This window comes from Passer domesticus, chromosome 1 (genome assembly GCF_036417665.1).
Source record: "Passer domesticus isolate bPasDom1 chromosome 1, bPasDom1.hap1, whole genome shotgun sequence".
NCBI lineage: Eukaryota > Metazoa > Chordata > Aves > Passeriformes > Passeridae > Passer > Passer domesticus.
Window position 1 is genome coordinate 109,823,454 of NC_087474.1, and position 7,563 is coordinate 109,831,016.

Here is a 7,563-nt window from a genome sequence, read left to right on the forward strand (position 1 = left end):
AAATGAGAATGAAAATGCTTAGTTCCAGCGTGGCTGTTGAGCTGCCTCAAAGAAGATTAAGTCGGTCTGGTTAACATCACTCATATGACAGAATAATGACTTAAAGTCATGAGGCTCTGCCATGGGATATCCTAGATTCTGAAACCATTAAATGCTTCAGAATTGGGGTTCAGTATTTCCTAACAAAACACAATACCTCATGCAGCATTATATATGATTCTTAATTATAGACTAAATTTTTGACAGCTTTTTTTTTTTTTAAGCAAGTTTTTGTATGTATTTTTCCACTGACCACTAAGCAAGTCTGCAAGGGTTCAAGGGCTGAATTTCCAGCCTTTTTGAAGACAACACATCATATTGGGGGTCATATTGGTGGGGCTAAAGGGTTGTCCTTATGTAGGTGATTGGGGTCCTGCCCTAGAAAGTGTTGGAGAGTAAATCTGAAATGTCTCTTCAGGGAGCCATAAAATAGTTATGTATGAGGAGAAAGGTAGAGAATTGCTAAATCAGAAACAGGACAAAAAACAAAGGATTAAGGATTAAGTAATTAATTTTCTAAGCAGGAGTCATCAGCTAGTGGCTTGAAAATAAATAAAAATATGTTAATAAATATGTTTCAATATGTGTAAAATGGCGGGGAAGGAACAAGCCAGCACTGACAGGTGATTTGCTTATTTACGGCTTGGTCCCGGCTAGAGCAGACTAACCAGAGCATCGCGGAATCCTTAAGGCTGGAAAAGACCTCTGGGATTGTGGAGCCCAGCTGTGTTCACCATTAAACCTTGTCTCCAACTGCCACATCCACATGCCTTTTGAACACTTCCAGACGTGAAGACTCCATCATTTCCCTGGGTAACCTGTTTCTGTCCCTGACCACCATTTGCATGAAGACATTTTTCCCAATATCTAATCAACACCTCTCCTGGAACAATTTGAAACCATTTCCTCTGGTTCTGTCACTTGCTACCTGGGAAAAGAGACTAACCCTCACTTGGCTACACTCTCCTGTCAGGCAGGTGTAGAGAGCAATAAGGTCACCCCCGAGTCACCTCTTCTCCAGGCTAAACACCCCCAACTCCCTCAGCTGCTCCTCACAGGACTTGTGCTCCAGACCCTTCACCAGCTCCGTGGCACTTCTCTGGACACACTCCAGCACCTCAATGCCTTTTTTGTAGTGAAAGGCCCAAAACCGAACACAGGATTGGAGGTGCAGCCTCACTGGTGCCCAGTACAGGGTGACAATCCCTTCCCTATTCCTGTTGGCTGCACTATGTCTGATACAAGCAAGGAATTTCTTGACTTAGAGGTCAAGAAAACCAGAAACACCATGGTAAAGCCAAAAGTACAACAGAAAAAAACCTTTTGCCGTTTTGAAAAAGAAAAAATTAAATATAACCCGGTCTTATATATGACAGTATCTTGACAACCACTTCAGTCAAAAGAGAGTGTGAGACACAGTAGGGTGCTTGGGGAAAGCTTTTTGTTCATTGACAGCCAAGAGTGAAGGAAATGTTGGGGGCTAACCACCTCAGCAAGGATGTTGCAGGATAGAGACAGGTTTAAACAAGAGGCAGAACCTTCTCCTGTCAAGTAAGTTTGTAAAGCCTGGAATCCGTAACATTAGAAAGATAATGGTTAGTCTGGGGTTAGATTGAAGTATATAGACTATAAATATGGCTCACACAGAAAAAAGTGGATGGGGCCTTTCTTCATTCTGTCCTGGACTCTACAGTGAGTGCAATAAAGCAGCTAAATATCCAGTGCTTCTGCAGAGAGCACTAGATTAAAATGAGGAGCACACTGTCCCAAAAGATGCAGATGCTGAGGGATAATCAGGATTCAAATCCTGTGATATGAAAAATACACAGTTATCATTAACAGCAATACTTTTGGAAGAGATCGTACACCCTACTCTTTCAAGAACAAACAAATTGTTAGATACTGCAATCAAAACTACACACAGGCAAGATCAGACTAGCTGCTTTCTGCAAAGTTCATGATCTTTCTTCAGGATCCAGCTGTTGAGATTGCAAATGCAAAGCCTGCAAAAGCAAAGTAAGCTGAGGCTATTTTCTCATTGCAGCGGGAGGTATAGGAAGATCCTGTGGAAAAAAAATCAATTTATAAAGGAAAGTAACTCAAACTCCCACAGTTCTGCTTCAGCTATGTGTTTTTCTGATCTTTTAGTCAACCTCCCTTTTTAATTTTCCCCAGTGCTCTGAGGTGCATAATTAAATATTTCAGATTCATTGCCTTCCTGATCTACATTTATCAGGCACTTTGAAACCAAGCATAGTAACACCTTTTTAAAAGGACATGGACAAAAAGAAGTGTCTGCAGTTTTTTGCTATGCACATGAAAATTTATAAGAACAAATCAAACCATTCCCCATGCTTTAAAATTATCTAGAAATATCTCTGACAAAAAAGCATTTCTGTGTGTCTGAGAAGAAAATCACTTCATTTAAGAAACCATCTTTAGACAATTTAGCAAGGGCTACTTAGTATGCCCAAATTCTTTAGAAACTATTTATCCAAGCAGCGATTGAAAATAATTATCCAACCACATGCTTACAAAGGAAGGCAAGATTTGTAAGGGAGATAGTATCTTTCAAGTTCGTATAGCTGGAGAAAGCAGACAAGTTTTCAGGCATACAAGCCTTTCCCCAGCTCATTTTTTCTCTCATCTTTATAAGCTGGTGTAATAAAATAAACCATTTACATTCCAAAACTATCACAGCTACAACACTGATACTGATACTCACAAAGCTGGAGACTGAAAAGGCACACTTCATATGGATGTAAGATGTCAGCTGAAAACTCTTATAGCATAGTGGTGAGCAAAAAAACCCCATAACTTTACCGGCAAATATTTCTACAAAACTGTGTGTGTCAAAGTTCTACCTTAAAGAACTTCCTGGTGAGAATGAAAACCTTACAGGGTATTTTAGTTTTATTTCATTTTTTGACTGTTGATGTTAATAGGAATGTCCTGTTCAGAGAATTTCAATGCCAAGGAAAAAAAAAGGCAGGCACAGGGGCGACTGGATGCTGTAGATTCCTCACAGTTATAAACGAAATACCGGAAAACACATCTGGGAGCCACATTGCTGAAGGCTGAACAAAATGAAGCTAATGATCTGAGAGCCAAAGCAGCACTGAAGGCAGAGAGAGCCCTGAATATGCAGTAGACCAGAAATGTGAAGCATCATGAAGCATCATCTCTCCATCTGCAGTTGAGAGGTTCCAAATTTGCCAGAACTGCTTTCAATATAAATGTATCTGATCTTGTTTACTTCTACCAGACATGCAATGAAGGGAGGCAGAAAAATGCTGGAGAAAATTGTGGCTTTGCTTCTCAATATTCTCCTGTGCCTTTCCAATTTAATGCTAGTGCTTCTTGGGTGCCTGCCTCACTCTTCTTCCCATCAGAGGAAATAAATACAGGTAACAGGACCTGCTCAAAAGCAACCTTCATACCTTTGGAAGAGTCTGTTATACATGGAGGATGAACAATTCCTACATTTGAGGATCACAGATCCTTCATTTAGGTATGTTTGGAGAACAAACCCTAACTGAATGTTTGGAAGTGTCACCCACAAGTTTACTTTCTCCTTGTGGATTGCAGAAGGGCTGCTGTTTGCTGTGATGTTTATTCACATATGTGTAACTGATGTCAGTGATTGAAGAAATCATCCCTCATTTGTTCTTGGAAAGTGACTTATGTAGGTAATTTTCCTCTGCATGGGGTATCTATTCATGCCTCCTTTTAAAGACCCTGTGAGATTGATTGTTCCTTTTATCTGCGGTGTGTTCTTCCTCAGATCTCCATGTCACTCATTTCACATGTGAAAGAAGGAAGGAAGGAAGAAAGAAAGAAGACACTGAAATGGATCCTGTGTGGTTTCAGCTCAGCTGCACCCTTCACACTGTCTCTCACAACCCTCAGTGAGGCTTGCCCAGCCTCTTGCTGTATTTCCAAGGTCACACAAAGAACTGCAGTCCCACTGTCTGCTCCACCCCAGCAGACCACCAAGGCCACCAAGCTGGCTGCTCTCAGTGCCACAGGAAAGATATCAGCTGGATAGGAAAGCAGCTTGTTCTGCTGTTGTTGATGTCTTGAAAGGGCAGCTGCCATCCCTCATCTTGCAAGGAGATGAGTCCTTGCAGTGCCCCACGTCTCACTGGGACAAGGTGGCTGCTCTTCCATGGCCTCAGTGTGCCACGTCTTCCTTGTGCTTTCCAAGGAGCTCTCCAGGCATGAGAGCAGGGCTTGCTTTGCACAGCTGCGTGCAGACTCGGTCTGGACACCGTCTGCCTGCCCTGGCACACGCAGCACCGCTGGAGCAGCACTGTCCTTCAGCTTTCACAAGAAGCTGCCAGCCACTGTAACCCCTAAAAAATACTGGAGGTTCCCTACACAAAACAAAGCGCTCCAAACTGTGGAGTGAAACCCATGTATATATGCAGCTATCAATTAATCAATGGAAAAGTCATTTAGCAAGGACAGTGGAAGGGATGGTAAAAATAACAAAGCAGAGAGAGATTGGCCGGTTGACTTCCACCAGATACAGAGACAATTTTGAAAGTGGCTATTCCATCTGCAGAATAATATGTTGGTTTTGTTTTGTTGAGCTATTTTCCTATTTGAAGTTCCTCGTGGAAGCAGCAGCTCCATAGAGCATGGCCTCTCATTTTCTTATGGAGCTTTCCAGAACAATAAAGCCTTGCAAACTGCATTGCTGAAAAAAAATTAAATTGCTTGAATGAAAAAAAGATTGGTTCATATTTTTTTTAATTCTTTTTAAAAAACCAAATTGCCACTCCCAGGATACTTCAGTCAGCACTGCAGAAATGCAGACAAATTATAAGCCACGAGAAACCAAAGAAAATGTTAAGTAGCTGAAAAGGGGGCTCGACTGGATAAAAAAAATGGAAAGGAGTAGCTGTTGTGTGTACAGTTTAGCTAAGCAATGATGGAGGCCATATGTTAACTGGCTACAGGCATCTGTTAGAAATAAACAGCTAGCAGAGGAATAACAAGTTAGGAGAGTAAAAGAGCAACAGTTAGACATAATGACAACCCTAAGAAAGGCAAAATTTAGACTAAACCTCAATTTTTCTTTTTCCATAACAGGTTCTAGGAAGAGGAATATTCCCAGGGTTCTACATAGAAATACTTCTGCATTGTACACACAGTTTTATTCCCTCTCAGTTTAAAGTCACTCCTTTTGGAGGACACAATCTTGCATTGTTAATCTCAGTAACCAGAAGGAGAGTTTCTATCCATAAGCATAATCTTCCAGATAAAGGGGCTGTTGGCTGCAGGGAATGTTATTAATAGAAAAAATCACTTCAAAATATTGTCTGTTGCTTATGTAAGATGAAACCAAAAGCAAGCAAGTGGGAAAAAAACCCCAAGCATTGGCCTGTTTATCAAACTGGCAAAGTTGAAGTAATTTTGTGCATTTTCTGTCCCCTTTTTTATTGCACAGTCCTTCTGGTTTTGGGTGGGGTTTTTTAAAAAAATTAAAACTACAGCCCATTGTACCCCAAATGTCATGATATCTTAGCAACAGCATTGACCTGTCTGACTATTTTCCAGAATCTCAGGACCCTCGAGCTGGTATCTCTGCTGTAACTGGTTAAGTAAAAACCAGGTGTGTATTCTCCTGGGTCATCTCAGTGGATGTATATTTAGGAATGATAATTTCTGGATGATATTCAAACATTCCTCTGGATCCATGTCATCTTGGCAAACAGTTTTAGATGCACATACTGACCTGTATCTCTTCATCTGCTCTGTGTTTAGCTCAGCCCTTTTACCACAGCCAGTATATGGATTTCATCACACAGAGGTGCCAAGTCTCTGCAGAATTAGAAAAGAGGAAAAGTGTGTGACTCATCCTGAAGAAGACCAGATGTAATGTTCCTATTACCTGTTACAGTGAACACTCTAGCATTTCAAAACTATCCTGATTTTTAGGGGTTGTACTGACAGCTTCATAGCTTTTTATTATCATTTGGAGGAACTGCTCCCAAAAAGCTTTTTTTTCCTATGGTGGATACACAGGGAAGAAACCTCAGCAGGTTTCAGCTTGAGCCCACCTCTCAAGTTTATTCTTCAACATCTGCATTATAGCAAGATTCCTCAAAGGGAATCTTCATGAGTTTGTGAAGCTTAACCAAAATACTTGAAAATAAACCAATTGCTAAACACCAAAGCAGTTCTAGAAAGTGTTACTGAGCTCCCCAAAGCACACAGAGACACACAGAAGTAAACCAAGGCTTTCTCCATATCTATGCTTTTATGTTCAGCCTATACCTAGGCCCAGGAGTAGGGCTGACTGTTCAAGTTGACTACTAATGCAGTTTATACATTTCCCTGTCTTTAAGAAAATCCTTCCTCCTTCCTCTGCACCCAGAAGCTTCTCATATTGCCTCTGATGTGCCAAATTTGATATAATTACTGATGACTGTACTAAGGAATGTTCTAGCAATCCCTTCCATGAGACCATCTTTTTTGTAAGCTTGCATTTTCCCTTTCTCTTGGCTTGGAAATATAAAACAGAGGATACCATCCTTCAGTAGTTGCAGGCAAACCATCTGCTCCCCAAAGCACATCAGCTGAAGGCTTCAGTTATTTAAGGACTGCTGACAGTTTATACATAGCTTCCTTCAAAATAAATAGCCACAAGGACAAAATAAAAAAAAAAAAAAAAGATAAATGTGTCTATCAAGTTATATACATGCATTTCATACATGATCTAATATCTCATAAAACTGACTTCAGTGACTTACTCAAGAAAAACAAATGAAAATGAAAGGCTAAAACAAGTAGTGCAGAAACCCTTTAATCTGCAAGAAAGGAAGCTGACAATACATTCAAAGCCTTCCACCAGTATTTACAGAATTATCATCTGAACTTTCACAGACTGAAATCACGGAGTCAAGGTACATGAGCTGGTGACCATTACATATTATTTAGCCTGGAATCCTGTTTCTCTTGGTACCATTACATATCTGCAATAAACCAAAGATACCAATTTTCTATGAGTTTGTGGGTACACTTGAAAGTGACTTTGTCTGGCACATAGCAAATCTCGACTTTGTTTATACTCGTGTTTAACCACTGCTGAGTCCGGGGCCACCAGCTTGTCCCTGGGCTGAGATCACAGAAATATTGCAGCTCACATCAAAGCCGACCAGAAGCATGAGACAATCTGCACAATGACCTCATGTAAGAGGGGGTATGAGTTCCACAATCTTCATCAGATACCTTTACATGGAGTGCCAGGCCATCTGAGCAGGGATTTTGGCACTCCACCTTGCTGCTGCTTACCACAGCATGACACATTGGGGAAAAAAAAAAAAAAGAAAATTATCTTTTTGATCTATAATATCTATGAAAAACCATACAGGACTAGAATCAAAGACTCATAGAATCATTTGGGTCCAAAAAGACCTTAAGATCCTTGAGTCTGAAGTCATATGGTTTATACCTTATAGTTGCCCAAAGTCGTACCAAAAATTTACTAAGGTTAAACCACATATATCACCCGGA